The sequence below is a fragment of the Scyliorhinus canicula genome, chromosome 8, assembly GCF_902713615.1.
Source record: "Scyliorhinus canicula chromosome 8, sScyCan1.1, whole genome shotgun sequence".
Lineage (NCBI taxonomy): Eukaryota > Metazoa > Chordata > Chondrichthyes > Carcharhiniformes > Scyliorhinidae > Scyliorhinus > Scyliorhinus canicula.
The window spans coordinates 136,117,412-136,139,079 of record NC_052153.1 but is presented as its reverse complement, the minus strand read 5'-3'; the positions used below and the strand labels follow the sequence as shown (position 1 = coordinate 136,139,079).

The window sequence follows — 21,668 nt, the reverse complement described above, 5'->3', positions numbered from 1 at the left end:
TAATTGTAACCTTCAAAAGAGAATTTGTTAAGTACTTGGGGGAAAAACTTGCAGGGATATGGGGAAAGAGTGAGGAAATGGGGTTGTGGACTGATGATCAAAAGAGCTAGCCCAGACTTGATGGGCAGAATGGCTACATCTGTGCTCTACTGTTCCACAATTCTATAATTGAATTATTCATTTTATTCTAAGAAATATCTAATGTAAAGGCTGAGGGGTGTTCAGGAACACTTACAGAATTAGCTTTCCTTAGTAGGAAAAACTAGAACCAGAGGACACCATCTCAGAATAAAGAGACAATCCTTTAAAACAAAGATGAGGAGGAATTTCTTCAGCCAGAGGATGGTGAATCTGTGGACCTCTTTGCCGCAGAAGGCTGTGGAGGCCAATTCACTGAGTGTCTTTAAGACAGAGATAGATAAGTTCTTGATTAATAAGGGGATCAGGGGTTATGGGGAGAAGGCAGGAGAATGGGGATGAGAAAATATCAGCCATGATTGAATGGCAGAGCAGACTCGATGGGCCGAGTGGCCTAACTCTGCTCCTATGTCTTATGGTCTTATAATGTTCAGCTCAAGGTGCAAATTGTTGATGGTTAACTGGTGTTTTCATCGTATAAAATGGGTTTGGAAGAGGATAGAAGAAGTAGAGTTTGGATAGCTCCAATCATCCAACCGTAAAGAAAAAAGGCCATTCCACTGTAGATGTGTGATTTAAAAAATGCTCCTGTGAAAGGTGGTTTCAGCGCAGTAAAGCAAATAATTACTCAGTCTACGTTGACTTTTACAACAGCATCATTGTGTTTGAATATTACGTTCGCAGTGCTCAAAGTATTCTATTATTTCTTAACAGTCCTTCATGTTGCTATTGCTGCACAATATGAAGTGCCTCTGACAACAAAGCCCCTTGGCTATTGCAATCTGTAACAGAGGAAACAGGAGCTTGATGGTTTTGTGAGAAACTCAAAAAAGGAAACAATCCAAACTTGAGTTTCTTCAGATGTGTTTGATGTGCATGCTTAAAGTTTACAAACTGTTGCCAAGTTATGTCTGGGACATATTGTATGAACTCTCTGTGGTCTCAGTGATATTCCCAAACCACGTCAGTTAAAGGAAATGTCCAGTAATACGCTCTCTTACTATTATTCTTTACACAACTTGTGTGAACCTTGGAACTTGACAATTTCATTTACGTACAATCCTACGTCTTCTGAAGTATGAGTTCTTTATCTTCATCTTGCTCATCAAACATGTGCTACTGCAACAATATTGGTACAAAATTAACTATTTATGTGCTAAAACATTTCCCTGAAGTAGCGTGCTGAACACAAACTGATTTATTTTCAATTTAGCTTCTATGTACATTGAAATTGTGAATGTAATAATAATAATCTTTATCACAAGTAGGCAATATTAATAATGAAATGAAATTAAAATTGCTTAGTAGCCTTCAAATGAAGTTACTGTGAAAGGCCCCTAGTCGCCACATTCTGGTGCCTGTTCGGGTTGGCTGGTACGGGAATTGAACCGTGCTGCTGGCCTACCTTGGTCTGCTTTAAAAGCCAGCTATTTAACCCTGTGCTAAACCAGCCCCCTATTATATTAACACTAATGAAGCTACTGTGAAAAGCCCTAGTCACCACTTTCCGATGCCTCTTCAGGTACACAGAATTCAGAATGTCCAAGTTACCTAATGTCGTAATATACACACAAGTATATGATGGTGCTCAGTCAGGCATTGATTGACACACAGGATGACCAATGAACACACAGAACACCGCAGCCAATCACCAGACAGGACACGGCCACTATAAAGCCAGAGGGCACTAGTTTTCCCGTTCTCTTCGGACCCAGCCTCTGAGACAGTCAGAGCCCGTGAGCAACAACTAGAACATCCACTATGTGGTAGTAAGATAGTCTGGTCAGATTAGCCTCAGGTCTCCAGTCAACACAGCATAGTGTCAACCCACAGTTAAGGTATGTATGATAGTTAAGAGTTCAATAAAATAGAGTTGCATTTCTTCAAGTGTTGGAAGCCTGTCTCTCTTACTGCTACAGTAAACACAGTCCTCGCATACCCAGCGTACCCAACACATCACCTAACAGCACGTCTTTCGGGACTTGTGGGAGGAAACCGGAGCACCCGGAGGAAGCCCACGCACACAGGGAGAACATGCAGACTCCGCACAGACAGTGACCCAAGCCGGGAATCGAACACCGGGCCCCGGCGCTGCGATGCAACAGTGCTAACCACTGTGCTACCGTGCCACTCTTCATTTATATTAAGTAAATCATCATTTGTTCTTTATTTAATTTTAATGTTGAGAGAATTGCATTCGGCGGGAGGCAGCTCGCTGTTGACCAACGGCGGGATTTTCCAGCCCTGCCACTGTCAACTGTGTTTCCTGTTGTTTGCATCCTCCGACACCAGAGAACCCGTGGCCACGGTGTCGCCATCGGCAGGACTGGCTGGAAAATCCCATCCATTTTTTTGGTTATCAAGCAAAAGATGAGCATCATTATATTTTCATTGCAGTAATGAAAATGTCACCAACCACTGCGTCTAAATCCATTGAAATTTCGAAGAATGAGCGATGATGTTTTTGCAACATATAAGATCATGAAGGGAGTTAATGGTGTGGATACCAGCAGGATGTCTCCTCTTGTGGGGGAGACTAGAACTCAGGCACTCAGTACAAAAGAGGGAGCCTCCCTTTTATACAGTGATGAGGAGAATTTCTTTCTCTGAAGGTCTTTAGTGTGTGGAATTCTCTTGACTATTATCGGAGGCACTAACTGAGTGAGAGGGTTTACAGAACGGGGCTTAATTTTTCTTCAGCTATCTCATGAAGGCTGATTCTAAAGACTCAAATTTTACACAAGGTGGATGCAAACATCTGCAGCCTCTTCCAAGATTAGCTCTTCCTTGCTGGGCCTGGTGGCTAAACAGTGGCCACAAATGTAAAAGTCATAGTTGCCCGCAATTAATTTGCCTGTTTCCTTCCAGTGCAGCACCAGTGACATCTTTAAGATCTCTCTGTTAGCTGCAGATAAATGTTTAAAGCAGATCGTGAATAGCTTGTTTATCAGAACATTGAGCTATTGTCATCACCTTGGTATTTGACATAGCCAGAATGAGAAGCAATCACATTCACCTCTCTGACTGGCTCCGCACAGCTACAAGGTGACATTGAGTTCACACAGTTGGCAATCCGAATACCACCAGATTAACTAGGAATTTTTAATCAACCTCATAGGATTTTACTCCATAAGTGCAGACTGCGAGAAGTGGTTCAAGCAGGTTTGCACAAAATGACCCGGGATTTCCATGATGTTCTAATACTGCAGCAGTCCCAACATTCTACACCTCATTCTACCAGGAAACAGACTTCAGGGCTGACTTGTTGGAGATTAGGTACACCTTTCAAATTTGGTTCTTGACATCTAGGAGGAACCCCATCAATACGGCGACAGTAAGAGCCAAATGAATGCCGAGGTGCTGTCCTGGGGATTGGCATTGGCTGTATGGAGCACCCATCTATTGTTCTCTCTCAATTTGATAAACTATATGCTCCCACTGAAGCCACAAGCAGTGCCCCTGCTGTCGTTTGTCAACCAGCCAGTCCATGCAAGGTGGTGCAGTCCGAAGCAGGTCCAGACCAGAGCTGTGAAAGAACATCCTCCAAGACCAATTGCCATTGCCTCTGCTGAAAGTCGACAGTCCAGCCATGCTGCAGTCACTGGGATAACATTATATAGGAACACTAGGAAAGACAAACGGCATGATTTCCTGGTCAGAAAGTGCTGGAAATATTCAGCAGGTTAACATTTCAACTCAAATTTCAATTAACTCTGTTCCTTTCTCCACAGATACTGCCACACCTGCTGAATATTTTCAACATTTTCTGTTTTTATTTTAGCTTTCCAGCATCTATGGTATTTTGTTTTTATTTATGCAAGATGAGCACTATGGGAATACACAAGGTCATTTACTTGGCTTTATACAGAATGTTGATAGATTTGTTTGATAAAGTTGATTACCATTGTCATCCCTGTGCTCGCTGACCTGCATTGGACCCCGGTCAAGCACATCTTGTCTTTAAAATTTACATCCTTGTTCTCAAATCCCGCCATGCCTTGCCGCTCCTTGGGCGCGATTCTCCGACCCCCACGCCGGGTGGGAGAATCGTGGGAGTGTTGGGCGAATCACGCCACGCCACCCTGGCACCCCCACACGATTCTCCCACCCCCCCCCCCCAAAACGGCGTGTCGCATTTTGCGACAGGCCGCTCGGAGAATTTGCCGCTCCGGTCGAGCACCGATTCTCCGGCCCGAATGGGCCGAGCGGCCTGCCGAATCCGACCGGTTCATGCCGGCGCTAACCACACCTGGTCGCTGCCGGCATGAACATCGCTTGACCGCTGCGTGTGGGGCCTGTGGGGGACGGAGGGAGGATCAAGCACCAGGGGCGTGCTCAGGAGGGGTCTGGCCCACGATCGGTGCCCACTGATCGTCGGGCCGGCATCTCTGAAAGATGCACTCTTTTCCCTCCGCCGCCCTGCAAGATCAATCCTCCATGTCTTGCGGGGCTGCGGAGGGGAAGACGGCAACCGCGCATCCGCGGGTGACGTCATTTAGACGTCGGCAGCCGCGTCATTCAGGCCGCACTTCTTTGACGCAAGCGTCAAGGCCCAGCACGCGAGATTGACGTACCGCTGCTCCTAGCCCCCGGGGGCGAGGAGAGGCCTCCGACGCCGGAGTGAAACACTCTGGGTTTCACTCCGGCGTCGGCACTTTTCACCCCTTATCTCTGTAACCTCTGCAACCCCACAACCTTCCGAGATATCAGCGCTCCTCTAATTCTGACCTCTTGTGTATATCCATTTTTGATTGCTTCAACATTGGTGGCCATGCCTTGCTTAGGCCTAAGCTCTGGAATCCCTCCCTAAAACTTGCTGGCAATCTACCTCAATTTAGTCCTTTAAGATGCTCCTTTAACCTATTTCTTTGACCAAAAATGTTATCATCTAATTCCTGTTGCGGCTCAATATCGCTATTAGTTTTATAGCGCTCTTGTGAAGTGCCTTTTAATCCAATAACGTTGTAATGTAGATCTATGCTTTTATTGTTGGAATGGTTGTTTCGTGTCGGCACATTTAATGTGCCCCAACCTCAAAGAAGTACATGTATTTATTCCCGACTTTATTTCCTTGCTGATCCTAGGTTCTATCTGAATGTTTCTGACATTGTCTCAATGCAGATTTTTTTATCTCCATTGTTCTTTTTCAGGTATTAGCCTGCCTGAAATAAGTGGGTTAATACAAGCATGCATAACATTGAGTGGAAAATCTAGTTTTTAATATCTTTCATATTCCTTCATAACACAAAATATACAAAAGTAATATTACCGGGAGATTTGATTTAAAGAATTTAACTTTATTGCTTTAGAGCAAGAGTCACAACAGATACTCTTCAAAATATTGTTTGCATGACATTGGAGTTATTTTAAGTGAACCACTTAGGCTTTCATGTAAATAGCGACCTAGAAAAAAACGCTTTGCTCTTCGGACATTTGACTGGTCTTATTTGAATATTTGCACAAACATTCCTTTCCTTTGATAATTTATTCGAGCTAAATTCACTCTTGCCTACAGTCTATGCAATAAAAACAAATGAAAACTCTCTTCTACCTCTTTAAACATACATGTATGTCAATACATGTATAGGTTTTGAACTCTCAAAGTGACTGCTAGTGACATTAAAAGTTTAATTTATATGACGATTCTCTATCTAATTTTTAATTCAGTTGTCAATCTATTGTAAATTAATGAGTGAGCGGATCAAATAACTGATATATATCATAAACATATTAAATATTCATCCACTAATCTCTCTAACAGTTATTTTAGTCTTTAAGTGTGAACTTCTAAAATGGATGGTCGGCCATATCAGCATTCAATACTCATCGGTAAGGATCATTTTCATTTAGTGTGGAGCTATTTACCAGCCTATCACTTTATATGACTGATCCTTCTGGCTCTTTGTTTGCTCATGAAAAATTAATATGCAACCTTGGGCAGCAAACCAACTACAATTCCAGAGTTAATTGTCACAGCCATGACTAGATTAACTTGATTGAAATTCCAGTTTTGACTGATATTCATAATCTGCCTATTTCCAATTTACATTCCTGATCGGTGAGGTTGGTACTGAGAACACAAAGACAGAGGATACCATTGTTCAGAGTTGTAGACAGCTCAATTATGTTAATCTGCTTGTTAAGGATAAGAATGTCACCAAATTATTGGTGCAGTATAGATGATGGCTGCTGTTCAGAGAGCTGTGGTATGCTCCTCCTGCTCTATGTGGGAAGCTGGGAACATTTCCAGTGCCCGGTGCCATTATGAATGCAGGAAGTGTCTCCAGCTGCACCTCCTGATAGCCTAGGCTTTTGGGCTGCAACAGCAGCTGGCGACACTGTGGAGCATCCGCAAGGTGGAGGGTATCATAGATAGCACTTATAGAGAGGTGGTTACACTAGAAGCTAAGACTCGACAGGCAGGAAGGCTATGGGTGACCACCATGCTGAGCAAGAGGACTAGGCAGTCATTGCAGGAATCTCCTGTTGCCATTCTCGTGTAAAACAGATACACCACTTTGGATACTATTGGGGGTGACCTCTCGGGGGAAAGCAGGAACCACGATTGGTTCTTATGCACAGGAGAGGAGTAAAATTGTAGGAATGCAATATTTATAGAGGATTCAATTGTAAGGGGAACAGATAGGTATTTCTGTGGCCACAGACAAGACTCCAGGATGGTATGTTGCCTCTCTGGTACTAGGGTCAAGGATGTCTCACAGCGGCTGCAGGACATTTGGGGAAGGAAATGTAGGATGCACAGCTAGTGGTCAAACGACACTGGTTAAAAAAAAAGGATAAAGTCCGAAAAGCAGAATATATGGAGTTGGGAAGTAGGTTTAAAAAGTAGGATTTTCGGTGCATATCCACTGGAGGGCCTCAGCCTTCTCTGGGCATCCTGCTCTGGGTCAGGTGCACCCTCATAAATCTCAGAGCATGGAGCGAATTGGATCACAGGTACGAGGGGACTGAAAACATCAGGCCACCTTTAGCGAGTCCTGTATAGAGGGTCGAGGGATGTCTGACTGATGCCACTCCTCCCTTTGGATGCTTGAGAACCCCTCCTTGAAGAGAAGGAACACCCTGAGGGAGGTGGTGGTACCTCGTCCCCCTCTTGCATTGCCATTGACAGTGATGGTTTGCAGGTCAAAGTCCATCTCTGGCTGAAACTGAGTGTTCTGTTGGACCTTGATGCGTTCTCATCATTACCACATCAGAGAGGAAGTCAATGGACACTTCTGTCTCACGTGCCACTTTGTTGACATCTTCTGACACCTCTGCCTGATGTTCCCCCACTTGTTGATGCATCTTCAGCATCTTGTCCATGACCAGGGCAGCACGGTTGCCTAGTGGTTAGCACAACCGCCTCACGGCGCTGAGGTCCCAGGTTCGATCCCGGCTCTGGGTTACTGTCCGTGTGGAGTTTGCACATTCTCCCCGTGTCTGCGTGGGTTTCGCCCCCACAACCCAAAAATGTGCAGAGTAGGTGGATTGGCCACGCTAAATTGCCCCTTAATTGAAAGAAATAATTGGGTAATCTAAATTTATAAAAATAAAAAAAAATCTTGTCAGTACATGATACCCTCCACCTTGCGGATGCTCCACAGTGTCGCCAGCTGCTGTTGCAGCCCAAAAGCCTAGGCTATGATTCCCAGCTTGGGTCATTGTCTGTGCGGAGTCTGCAAGTTCTCCCCATGTCTCTGCGGGTTTCCTCCGGGTGCTCCGGTTTCCTCCTGCAGTCCAAAGATATGCAGGTTAGGTTGATTGGCCATGCTAAATTGCCCTCAGTGACCAAAAAGGTTAGGTGAGGGTTATTGGGTTACGGGGATAGGGTGGAAGTGCGGGCTTAAGTAGGGTGCTCTTTCCAAGGGCCGGTGGCCTCCTGCAGTATTGATTCTATGAGTTTATGATTCAGACTTGGACTCAGCAGAGACCTTTTATCCAGCAGTACTCCGAGTGCCAGAAACCTTGGCGAGCACTATCCCCTCCTGCTGCGAACATGTGTCCATGAGGTGAACACTCGATGGTGTGGCCCAGCCTAAATTAGATCTATGACCACCGAGGTGAGTGTCTCTGGGTTGGTGGAGGGTGCAGGTGGATGAATCCATCATCCTCATACTCTTCCAAAGTCCTCTGTGGGCTGGGGAGGCTGGCTTTACTCTCCCTGCTGGCACCTGGAATGGAAAGGGGAATGAATGAGTGACTGCATGGGCTGTCTCCTATATTGCACAGAGCCTCACCTTCGGGTTTCAAGTAGCAGAGATTAGGCATGTTTCCTGACTGGTTGTCTGGGGCAGGATGGCATCCCCTGTCAGCTCATCAGCCCGCTGTTCACACTGTCTGAGCGGACGCATCTCGGGCTTGCCCCCTCCTGTTGGTCTCCCTCTCATCTTTTGTGTACCGCCCTCTCCTTGGGCAAACTATTGGAAACTTTCCGTTTCACACTCATTTAGAGTACCCAATTATTATTTTTTTCCAGTTAAGGGGCAATTTAGCTTGGCCAATCCACCTCCCCTGCACATCTTTGTGTACTGGGGGTGAAATCCACGCAGATTTGGGGAGAATGTGCAAACTCCACACAGACAATGACCTGGGGCCGGAATCAAACCTGGGTCCTCAGCGCCATAGGCAGCAGTGCTAACCACTGCAACACCGTGCTGCCCTAATGGTCTGCTTAATCAATGAACATGTTGCAGAATGAGCAGCATTCTATAACTCAGAGGCACTTTATGCCCAATGAACGAACTTCAACTGCGTCTTTTGTCACCGAGATGCCAACCCCCCATGTGTACTGAGGGCCCTTGGAAGATCTGCAAGTTACTCAAGATGTATGAGCCATCAGGGTATCTCACACACATCCAAATTATTTGCTTCTGGTGGATGCACATTGAGAGAGTGGATGAATTATAGTCCAGTTCCCAGAGAATTCTCAAAGCCATACAAGTTCAGTCAATGGCACTCTGCACCTGAGGGAATCTGGAGATCAGTGTTAACCACCCTCAGGCTGAGCAGATGCTTGGGAAATCCAGTAGTGATCTTCAGTGGAGTCCTGGAACGTTCCACTTGTGAAAACTTTCAGAGCGGCTGTCACTTTTAGGGTCACTGGCAATGGATGATCTCCCAGTCCCTGCGGTATCATCTCCTTCTGGAGAATGTGGAATTTGTGAGCCAACACATCCCTGGACATGCAATTACTTATATCACAGTTGCTCGCTCATCTGGAGCTCTGAGAAGCACCTTCTGTGCACCCTTGGTCTTGGCAGGTGCCTCTGCTCAATGGTTCGGTCAGTCTCAGCTTCTGAGTCTTTTGGGGGGCCCATTGGCCCTTATTCATCAGGATGGGGTTTTCCCCTTTGTTCAGCCTGGCTGTGAACGGGCCCATCATCTCCTCCTTCTTAGTTGTTCGATTGTCAGGATGAAGGCAACATTTTCTGCTCCATCTATGAGGCACGCATGCTCGTGTTATGTGAACAGAAACAGGAATGTGTATGAGCCCGCAATGATCACCTTCTAGTCACTAAGTAGGGAAGCTTTGTGGAGCCCAAACACCACTTTCATTCCAGCCATTACATCCACAATCCCCATTCAGTCACTTGGAGTGCAATTATTACCTTCTCAAGAATCGGCAGGGAACCCAACACCACCCTCCACCCACCCACTAAAGTTAAAAGTATGACCGGGCCATGACACTGGAGCTTTGATCTGACTCTGTTCTGCCAGGCAAGAGAAGAGAAGTCAGGGCACTATCAGATTGTATTCTTAGGATTACACAACAGCCCCAGCTTGTCCTCATGTTATGAGAATATTGTGGGAGAGTGGGACCATCAAACTCTTACTGCCAGTCGCAAGGTTTAATGTTCTTGGGGGCCATGAGGCAGATGCATGTGAGCGCAGAGCCACTTTTTCATTGGTTCTTTATGATACTCGGATATCCCATGAGAGGGATAAAGGGTCTTTGGAAGGCAATCACTTGGTTTATACTCTTACAAGAATGCACTACATTGTCTAAACTGGCATTTGACGTTTCCTAACATGCCTTCGCTGTGACTTCCTCTTCATTTGGTTAAACGGAACTTAGTTGGGTGTATCCCTTCAATTGGTGCAAAAATGCAGTAGTCAACTATCCCCTGCTCCCCCCGATGCCCCATGGAGACTTGACCCCGCCCTATGTTGAGGCCCATTTTATTGTGTCTTACTGAGAACACCCCAGTGAAAACATTGAGTGACCCCCCCCCCCCCCCCCCCCCCCCCCCCCCCGCGCCCCCATTTACATGCTGCAGGTGCCTCCCCTGACTGTGACTGAGCTATCTGTGGCCCAGTATCAAGGTACCAAAGCCCAGGACCGACATGTGAGCGACTAACCATACCCTGCACACCATGATGGCTACATCTGCGACAGGACTGCCGAGCCCTCTCCTTCCCTGGATTGGGACCAGGCCAGGTATGTCAAGCACTTCCCTCTAAATTGTGGTGTAGGTCCAGAGGAAGGAATTTGCTTTCTGGTCCCAAATACCTGTTGTCCAATTGATTCAGCTTTTGGGCCCTGACTAATTCCTCAGCTGACCAGGTCTGTAGATGATAGCAATGCATTTGACGTGGTCTACCTGGACTTCAGCAAGGTTTTTGATGAAGTCCCACATGGGAGTCTGATAGAGAAGGTAAGAACTCATGGGAACCCAGGAAATTTAGCACATTGGATCCTGAATTGACTGAGTGACAGGAAGCAGAGGGTAATGGTCGAGGGAGCATGGGTGGCAAAGTGGTTAGCACTTCTGCCTCTCAGCGCCAGAGACCCGGGTTTGATTCCGAATTAGGTTGACTGTGTAGAGTTTGCACGTCCTCACCGTGTCTGGTGGGTTTCCTCCAGGTGCTACGGTTTCCTCCTACTGTCCAAAGATGTGCCGGTTAGGTGGGTTGGTCATGCTAATTTGTCCCATAGTGTCCAAAAGATGTGCAGGTTAACTGGGGTTATGGGGTTAGAGGGGTAGGGCGGGGGAGTGAGCTTCTTTCAGAGGGTTGGTATAGACTCTATGGGTGAAATGGCCTCCTGCACTGCAGGGATTCTGTTGATTCTATGGGTGTTTTCTGACTGGAAAACTGTGTTCAGCGGGGTCCCGCAGGGATCAGTGTTGGTGCCCTTGCTGTTTGTGGTTTATATCAATAATTTAGACATGAATGTACCAAAGTTGATCAATAAGTTTGTGATGATACACAAATGGGTAGGGTGGTAAATGGTGTGGAGGATAGCCTAAGATTACAGGAGGATATAGATGGGCTGACCAGTAGCAAATGGAATTCAATCTAGATGAGGAGAAAAGAGGGAACGATGCACATGATGAACGGCAGGACCCTGGGAAGCACCGAGGATCAGCGGGACCTTGGTGTATGTGTACACCGGTCCCTTAAGTTAGCAGGGCAGATGGATACAGTGGTTATGAAGACATATGAACAAATATCAAAGAACAATACAGCACAGGAACAGGCCCTTCGGTCCTTCAAGCCTGTGTCGGTCATGATACCAACCTTGGCCAAAACGCTCAGCACTTACATAGAACATAGAACAGTACAGCACAGAACAGGCCCTTCGGCCCTCAATGTTGTGCCGAGCCATGATCACCCTACTCAAACCCACGTATCCACCCTATACCCATAACCCAATAACCCCCCCCCAAGACCTTACTTTTATTAGGACACTACGGGCAATTTAGCATGGCCAATCCACCTAACCTTCATGTGCCATATCCTTCCGTACCCATCCTATCCATGTATTTGTCAAGATGCCTTTTGAACATATAATGTATCTGCTTCCATAACCTCCCCTGGCAACGAGTTCCAGGCCCTCACCACCCTCTGCGTAAAAAACCTGCCTTGCACATCTTCTCTAAACTTAGCCCCACGGACCTTAAACCTATGCCCCCTGGTGACTGACCCCTCCACCCTGGGAAAGAGTGCCTGCCCCTCATAATCTTGCAGACCTCTATCACGTCACCCCTCAACCTCCATCTTTCTAATGAATATGGTATACTTACCTTTATTAGCTGAAGCATAAAGTTTAACAGAAGGGAGGTAATGCTGTATAAAACATTGGTGAGGCCACAGCTAGAGTACTGTGTGCAGTTTTGGAATCGACATTATAGGAGAGATATGATAGCACTGGAAAGGGTGCAGAGGAGATTTACCAGGATGTTTCCTGGGCTGGAGCGTTTAATTATGAAGAGGGATTGGATAGACTGGGGTTGTTTCCTTGGAGGACAGGAGACTGATGGAGACTGATTGAGATGCATAGAATTATGAGGGGCACAGATAGAGTAGACAGGCAAAACCTTTCCCCTTGGTAAAGGGATCAATGGCCGGGGGCATAGGTAAGGTAAGGGGCAGGAGGTTTAGAGGGGATGTGAGGTAAAACCTTTTCGCCCAGAGATTGGTAAGAGTCTAGGACGCACTGCTTCAAAGGGTTGTGGAGGAAGAGACCTTCATAACATTTAAGAAGTATTTAGATGTGCACTTGCATTGCCAAGGCATGCAAAGCTATGGGCCGAGTGCTGGAAAACGAGATTAAAATATTTAGGTAGTTGCTCAGTTTGGGTTCTGCCAGGATAACTCAGTTCCTGACCTCATTACAGCCTTGCTTCAAACTTGGACAAAAGAGCTGAATGCCAGAGGTAAACTGAGAGTGGCTGCCCTTGACATCAAGGCAGCATCTGACCGAGTATGGCATCAAGGAGCCCTAGCTAAACTGGAGTCAGTGGGAATCAGCGGGGAAACCCTCCGTTGGTTGGAGTCATACCTGGCACAAAGGAAGAGGGTGTTCTGACTGGTGGTCAATCATCTCAGCTCCAGGATGTCACTGCAGGAGTTCCTCAGAATAGCATCCTGGGCCCAACCATCTTCAACTGCTTCATCAATGACCTTCATTCCATCACAAGTTCAGAAGGGGGAATGTTCGCTGATGTCTGCACAATGTTTGATATCATTCATGACTCCTCAGATACTGAAGCAGCCCATTACCAAATGCAACAAGACCTGGACAATATCCAGGCTTGGACTGGCAAGTGGCACATTACATTCGTGCCACACAAGTACCAGGCAATGATCATCTCCAACAAGAGAGGATCTAACCACTGCCCCTTGACATTGAATGGTGTTAACATTTTTGTTTTGAAATAATTTTTATTGAAAAATTTTGATTTTATACAACATTGACACACCTTAGTAAAATACCGAAAATAACAATAATATTAACAATCATATACATTCGCCCCACCTCCATGAACAACACAGCATTTTAACAACAACGCAAATTAACACACTATAAAGTTACAGAATAGACACTACAATAGTGCACCCCCCCCCCCCCCCCCCCCCCCCCCCCCGGGTTGCTGCTGCTATTGACCAAGTTACCTATCTCTGAGTCAGGAAGTCCAGAAAAGGCTGCCATCGCTTATAGAACCCTTGTATTGATCCCCTCAGGGCAAATTTGACCTTCTCCAATTTTATAAATCCCGCCATGTCACTGATCCAGGTCTCCACACTTGGGGGGGCCTTGCATCCTTCCACTGTAACAGAATCCTTCGGCGGGCTACTAGGGACGCAAAGGCCAGGACTTTTTCGCCTCCTGCACTCCCGGCTCTACCGCAACTCCAAAGATCGCGAGTCCCCACCCTGGTTTGACCCTGGATCCAACCACCCTCGACACCGTCTCCGCCACCCACTTCCAGAATTCTTCCAGTGCTGGGCATGCCCAGAACATATGGGCGTGGTTTGCTGGACTCCCCGAACATCTGGTGCACCTATCCTCACCCCCAAAGAACCTACTCATCCTGGTCCCGGACATGTGGGCCCGGTGCAGCACCTTAAATTGGATGAGACTAAGCCTCGCACATGAGGAAGAGTTAACTCTCTCCAAGGCATCCGGCCAAGTCCCGTCCTCTATCTGCTCCCCGAGTTCCTCCTCCCATTTAGCCTTCAGCTCCTCCACTGACGACTCCTCCACCTCCTGCATTACCTTATAGATGTCAGACACCTTCCCCTCTCCAACCCACACCCCCGAAAGCACTCTGTCCATTGTCCCCCGCGAGGGCAGCAAAGGGAATCCCTCTACCTGTCGCCTAGCAAGCGCCTTTACCTACAGGTATCTAAACATGTTCCCTTGGGGAAGGCCAAATTTATCTTCCAGTTCCCCCAGGCCCGCAAACCTCCCGCCAATAAACAGGTCCCTCAATTTGCTGATGCCCGCCCTTTGCCACCCCCTAAATCCCCCATCCGTGTTCCCCGGGATGAACCGATGGTTGCCACCCAGTGGAGCCTCCATCGAGCCCCCTGTTTCCCCCTGATGCCGTCTCCACTGTCCCCAGATTCTTAGGGTCTCCGCCACCACCGGGCTCGTGGTAAACCTCTTAGGGGAGAGCGGCAACGGTGCCGTTGCCATGGCACCCAGGCTCGTACCTCTACATGACGCCATCTCCATTCTTTTCCACGCCGCCCCTCCCCCCTCCATCACCCATTTATGCACCATTGACACATTGGCTGCCCAATAGTACCCCAGAAGGTTGGGCAGCGCCAGCCCGCCTCTATCCCTTCCTCGCTCCAGGAACACCCTCTTCACTCTCGGAGTCCCATGTGCCCACACAAAGCTCAAAATACTGCTAGTCATTCTCCTAAAGAAGGCCCTGGGGATAAATATGGGCAGGCACTGAAAGAGGAACAAGAACCTCGGAAGCACCGTCATTTTGACGGACTGTACCCTCCCCGCCAACGACAATGGCAGCATGTCCTACCTCTTGAACTCCTCCTCCATCTGATCTACAAGTCTGGTGAAGTTATGCTTGTGAAGAGTCCCCCAGTCCCTGGCCACCTGCACCCCCAGGTACCTAAAGCTCTCCCCTGCCCGCCTAAGCGGGAGCCTACCAATTCCTTCCTCCTGGTCTCCAGGGTGCACCACAAACACCTCGCTCTTGCCTAAATTTAATTTATAACCTGAAAAGGTCCCAAACTCAGCTAGCAACTCCATCACTCCCGGCATCCCTCCCACTGAGTCCGCCACATACAGTAACAGGTCGTCGGCATACAACGATACCCTATGTTCCTCTCCACCTCGCACCAAGCCTCTCCACCTCTCTGAATCTCTCAACGCCATCGGCAGCGGCTCGATTGCCAGTGCAAACAACAAGGGGGACAGGGGGCAACCCTGCCTGGTCCCTCGGTAAAGCCGGAAGTACTCCGACCTCCTCCTATTCGTGGCCACGCACGCCATCGGGGCCTCATATAGCAGCCTTACCCATCTAATGAACCCTTCACCAAATCCAAACCTCCCCAACACCTCCCATAGGTACCCCCACTCCACTCTATCGAAGGCCTTCTCCGCATCCAGCGCCACCACTATCTCTGCCTCCCCCTCAATCGGCGGCATCATGACGACATTCAGCAATCTCCGCACATTCGCGTTCAGCTGCCTTCCCTTCACAAAACCTGTCTGGTCCTCATGCACAACCCCTGGCACACAGTCATCTATCCTGGTGGCCAGGATTTTTGCCAGCACCTTAGCATCCACGTTGAGGAGAGATATGGGCCTGTATGAACCACACTGCTGGGGGTCCTTGTCCTTCTTTAAAATTAACGAGATCAGCGCCCACGACATCATCGGGGGCAAAGTCCCCCCTTCCCACGCTTCATTGAGTGTCCGCACCAGCAAGGGGCCCACTAGGTCCACAAACTTTTTATAAAATTCCACCGGGAACCCATCCGGCCCCGGTGCCTTCCCTGACTGCATCTGCCCGATCCCCTTAACTAGCTCCTCCAGCTCAATCGGCGCACCCAGCCCCTCCACCTTCTCCTCCTGCACCTTCGGGAAAGAAAGCCTGTCAAGGAACCTCTCCATTCCCCCCCTCTCCCCCGTTGGCTCCGACCGGTACAGTTCCCCGTAAAAGTCCTCGAAGACCTCATTCACCTCTACCCCCTTCCGCACCACATTCCCACTCTTGTCTCTCACTCCAGCAATCTCCTTAGCCGCATCCCGCTTGCGGAGCTGATGAACCAGCATCCTACTCGCCTTTTCACCATGTTCGTACACTGCCCCTTGTGCCTTCCTCCACTGTGCCTCCGCCTTTCTAGTGGTCAGCAAATCAAATTTAGCCTGCAAGCTGCGCCTCTCCCCCAACAGTCCCTCCTCTGGTGCCTCTGCATACCTCCTGTCCACCTCCAGCATCTTTCCCACCAGTCTATCCCTCTCACTCCTCTCGCTCCTCTCCCTGTGTGCTCGGATGGATATCGGCTCCCCACGAATTACTGCCTTCAGGGCTTCCCAGACCATCCCCACCTGAACCTCCCCCGTATCATTCACCTCAAGGTACCCCTCAATACTTTCCCGGACCCTCCTACACACCTCCTCCTCCGCCAACAACCCCACATCCAACCGCCACAGCGGACGTTGGTCCCGCACCTCTCCCATCTCCAACTCTATCTAATGCGGAGCGTGGTCGGAGATTGCGATGGCCGAATACTCGGCCTCCTCCACTCTCGGAATCAGTCCCCTACTCACCACGAAGAAATCTATCCGAGAGTAGACCCTATGTACGTGGGAGAAGAAAGAGTACTCGCGCGCCCTCAGCCTCACAAACCTCCATGGATCCACTCCACCCATCTGATCCATAAACCCTCTCAGTACCTTGGCCGCCGCCGGCCTCCTACCCGTCCTAGAGCTGGACCGATCCAGTGAAGGATCCAACACCGTATTAAAGTCCCCCCATATGATCAGACCACCCGCCTCCAGATCCGGGATCCGTCCCAACATACGCCTCATAAAGCCCGCATCGTCCCAATTTGGGGCATACACACTAGCCAGTACCACCTTCTCTCCTTGTAGCCTGCCCCTAACCATCACATACCTACCCCCCTTATCCGCCACCACCTCCGATGCCTCAAACAACACATTTTTCCCCACCAGAATCGCCACACCCCGGTTCTTCACAACCAACCCAGAGTGGAAAACCTGCCCCACCCATCCCTTCCTCAGGCGGACCTGGTCCGCCACCCTCAGGTGGGTCTCCTGAAGCATTGCCACATCTGCCTTTAGCCCCTTCAGGTGAGCCAGTACCCTCGACCGCTTCACCGGCCCATTCAACCCTCTCGCATTCCAAGTGACCAACCGGATCCGAGGGCGTCCCGCCCCCCCTCCCCCGTCGGCTAGCCATAGCCCGTCGACTGCCCGCCCCAGGCCAGCACCCCCTGCCCAACCCAGTCCCCATAGAGACAACACCTCACCTCTGTCCCCCCCAGCCCCCCCAGCTCCTTCTTGACCCTACCAGCAGCAACCCGGTATTCCCCTTTCCCCCCCTCCCTTCCCCCCCAGGCTAGGAACCCTCCCAGCCGCGAACCGTCCTCCATTGTACTTCCGTGGGTCAGCTAACTTCTGCTGACCCCGGAAACTCCCGCCAATAGCTCGACCCCTCCCGAAGTGGGATCATCCCCCAATCTATCCCTCCTCCAGGCACCGCTCCAGCGCGGGGAAGAACCAGTTAAGGCCCCGCCTCCCCCGTCACCGTCTCCACCCCCCAGCCCCGCAGCGCGAGAAACCAGAGGAAAGCCCGCGCTTTCGCACTGCCCCACCACACCCTTCTGACGCAGCTCCCAAATATCAGCCCCACTCCATACCCCCACTCCGACATAGAATACAACAGACCCCCCAACCCTCCCCACAAGATACACAGCCCAAACAATGCCCCACAGCACAAAACAAAAACATAGCAGAACAACCCCTCCGTAAATAACCATATCAAAATTGCAAAAGTACTAAGACAAGAAGAGAAAAACAGAAGAAAAAGAGAACACAGCAACAGCAGAATCCAGCACTAATATATTACAGCCGACCTTGCAACCCCCATACCCCTAGTTCAAGTCCAGTTTCTCCGTCCGCACGAAGGCCCACGCCTCCTCCGGGGAATCGAAATAATGGTGCCGGTCCGAATAAGTTACCCGCAGGCGCGCGGGCTGCAACATTCCGAACTTTATCTTTTTTCTATAAAGCATCTCTTTTGTCCGATTAAATCCGGACCGCCGCTTAGCCACCTCCGCACTCCAATCCTGGTAGATCTGTAGTACCCCATTCTCCCACTTGCTGCTCTTCACCTTCTTGACCCAGCGCAGCACGCAGTCCCGATCACTGAACCGGTGGAACCTCACCAGCACCGCACGCGGGGGTTCATCTTCCTTAGGCCTCCTGGCCAGCACCCTGTGCGCTCCCTCCAGCTCCAAGGGCAGATGGAAAGACCCGGCCCCCACTAGCGAGTTCAGCATTACAGCCACGTAGGCTGTCAGGTCCGACCCCTCTAGCCCCTCCGCAAGGCCCAGGATCCGCAGGTTTTTCCACCTCATGCGGTGATCAAGCTCCTCGAAGCGTTCCTGCCACTTCTTTTGGAGTGCCTCGTGCCCCTCCACCTTACTCACGAGGACCACGGCCTCCTCCTCTCGTTCAGTGGCCTGCGTCTGCAACTCCTTGATGGCAGCACCCTGGGTGGACTAAATCTCTGACAGCCTTCTGTTCGTTTCCTGCAGAGAGCTCAGCACCTCATCCTTGAATTCTTTAAAGCAGCGCAGGAGATCAGTTTGTTGCTCCTGGGCCCACAGCCTCCAATCCTCTGGGACTCCTCCGGTGGCCATCTTGGATTCCTTCCCCCGTTTTTTCTGAGGAGCTGCTGCTGTTTTTTCCCCCTTTCCACTCCGAGTTCGAGGCATGGACTGCGGGAAAGTTGTTCAGCACACCTTCCCCCACCGGGAGATGTCAAAAAATTTCCGTTTTGAGGTCTCAAAAGAGCCGAAAAGTCTCTTTAAAACGGGAGCTCCCAAATGTGTGGCTTCCTTCTCCATCACAGCCACCGGAAGCAATGGTGTTACCATTGCTGAATCCCCACTACCACTGACCAAAAAACTGAACTGGACTAGCTATATTAATACTGTGGCTACCAGAGCAGGTCGAAGGCTAGTAATCCTGCAGGGAATAACTCGCCACATGCCTATCCAAAGCCTGTCCACCATTTAAAAGGCATAAATTAGGAGTATGATAGAATACTGTCCATGTGCATGGATGAGTGCAGCTCCAACAACACTCAAGAAGCACAACACCATCCAGGTAAAAGTAGCCCGCTTGATTGCTTTTCCTTCCACAATCATTCAATCCCTTTACCACCGATGAACAGTGGCAGCTGTATGTACCATCTATAAGATGCACTTCAGAAACTCACCAAGACTCCTTAGACAGCACCTTCCAAACCCATGGCCACGACCATCTAGGAGGACAAGGTCAGCTGATACCTGGGAACCCCACCACCTGAAGGTCCCCCTCCAAGTCACTCACCGCCCTTGCTTGGAAATATATTGCCATTCCTTCACTGTCGCTGGGTCAAAATCCTGGAACTCCCTCCCTAACAACACTGTGGGTGTACCTACACCTCCAGGACTGCAGAGGTTCACAAAGGCAGTTGACCACCACCGTCTCAAGGGAATTAGGATGGGCAATAAATGCTGGTCTTGGCAACGTTGCATAACATTCCATAAAATGAATAAAATAAATAGGAGAAGTAGACCATACAGTTCCTGAAGCCTGATCCGCCATTCAATATGATCATGGCTGATCTTCATGTCTCAACTCTATTTTTCTATCCATTCCCTATATCCCTTGATTCCCAGAGGGACAAAAACTGTCTGTCACAGCCTTGAATATACTCTGTAATAGAGCTTCCACAAACTTCTGAGGTGGAGAATTCAAAAGTTTCACAACCCGATGCAAGTATTTTGCTTCCTCTCCGTCCTAAATGACTGCTGATCTCTCCCCCCCCCCCCCCCCCCCTGCGCCCCCCACCGCCCCAGCTAACCCTACTGTGTTCTTGATTTCCCAGACAGTAAAAACAACCGCAGTGTCTACCCTGTCTAACCCCTTCAAAATCCTCCCCTATATTGATCGTGTTAGATGAATATGAATGGATGGAGGACCACAAGTACTAGCACAAATCATAATTGGCTGAATAGCCTGTTTTTGTGTTATAAATGCTTTGTAATTAAATAATTTAAAACCAGGAAGAAGTTCTAATCTGGGAATATTTGTGTATCAAGAACAGTAATTAAAGGGGAACACTATGACCCAATAGTTACAGGAAGGAAAGCGGGTGGGGAAGACGTTTAACAGCCAGAAAGCCCATAAATATGGGGAACGCGATTCAGCATTTTTTTTATCCTGTTCTGACCTGGCAGCAATCTAAATTTATGGAGGGCAGGAAGGCTGCAGCTGACGTTACATGGTGGGACGTGGGAAGTAGTTTGGTGTGTGGGGGAGGGGGTTCGGTGGCTGCGTGGAGAGAGAGGAGAGAGCTCACAAGTTGCCATTGAATAACAGGGAGGGTGTTGGGGGGGGGGGGGGTAGTGGGGGGGGGAAGAGGGACTGCAAGTTTGAGTTGGATTACAGGGGCGGGGGTAATGCAGCAGGTTAGTTTGAGGGGCTGAGAAAAACACTCCAGCTCCTCCTGGCCCACAAGCAGTACTGAAAAAACATTTGCCTGCTATAGCTGACACTTCCTCCCTCCCCTTCAGCTGTGGGTTGCCTGAATTCTGGGAGTCTAACCAACCTGCAGCCATCATATCTTAAATGGCTGCTGAAACTCGAAACACACTGCCTCAATAATGTGATAAAATTACTACCTCGTTTCAGGAATAGGTTATTCTCACAACCTACCAAGGTTAATGCCACAATCCGATGGGTAGACAGTTTGAGGTCGGGTTTCCCATTTTAAAGAATTTAACTACACTCTCTCTCAGCTTGCCCATTCCGTTGAGTGGGGAAAGTGGTTAAAACTCCCCTGATGTGCTTCTACCAGAAATTTGTAACCTGTTCCATAATTATTAATACTTACAACACCAGGTTGAAGTCCAACAGGTTTGTTTAGAGTCACTAGCTTTCGGAACACAGCTCCTTCCTCGGGTGAATGAAGAGGTGGGTTCCAGAAACAAAAATATAGACAAAGTCAAAGATGTAACACTTCTTACTGTGCTCACCCCATTCCAACGACGGCATCTCCACATCATAATTATGAATAGTCTCACAGAGTCAATTTAATTAAAGATAGTATTTTGAAAACAATCCATGCAAGTCAGAGCCTTTTTATCTGGAGCTCTAGTGTTGAAATACTATTTATAACCATCATCCTGAACTTTACGGTGGAAAATGTCCAAGGCTAGGCAGATAAATAGGATGTTAGTTGTTGAACCCAACATGACTGGTGCATGCACAGATAATGTACGTTTCATCAATCAGTGTTTTGGCATTAATAATACTGGGCTTGAAAATCTAGTGGCTTACTCCCCTCGGAACTTCATTCCTGATACTCTGTATGAGCATCTGAGCTTGTGACAAGGTCAACAAATTTGAATGTCATCTGCTGAGGGAATAAATCTCAGGAGATGTAGCACAAACAAAGGCTATTTGGACATGGTGTCTTTGTCAGCTCCTCATCCCACACCCATGCCCTTTCCCCCAAATTTTCATT

General features: G+C 48.7%; 1 protein-coding gene across 7 annotated transcripts in view; it reads left to right on the top strand.

Moving 5' to 3' along the window:
* adgrv1 (adhesion G protein-coupled receptor V1) overlaps window positions 1–21,668 on the top strand; it is an 838,553-nt gene that overhangs the window by 555,599 nt on the left and 261,286 nt on the right. The window lies entirely within an intron of this gene.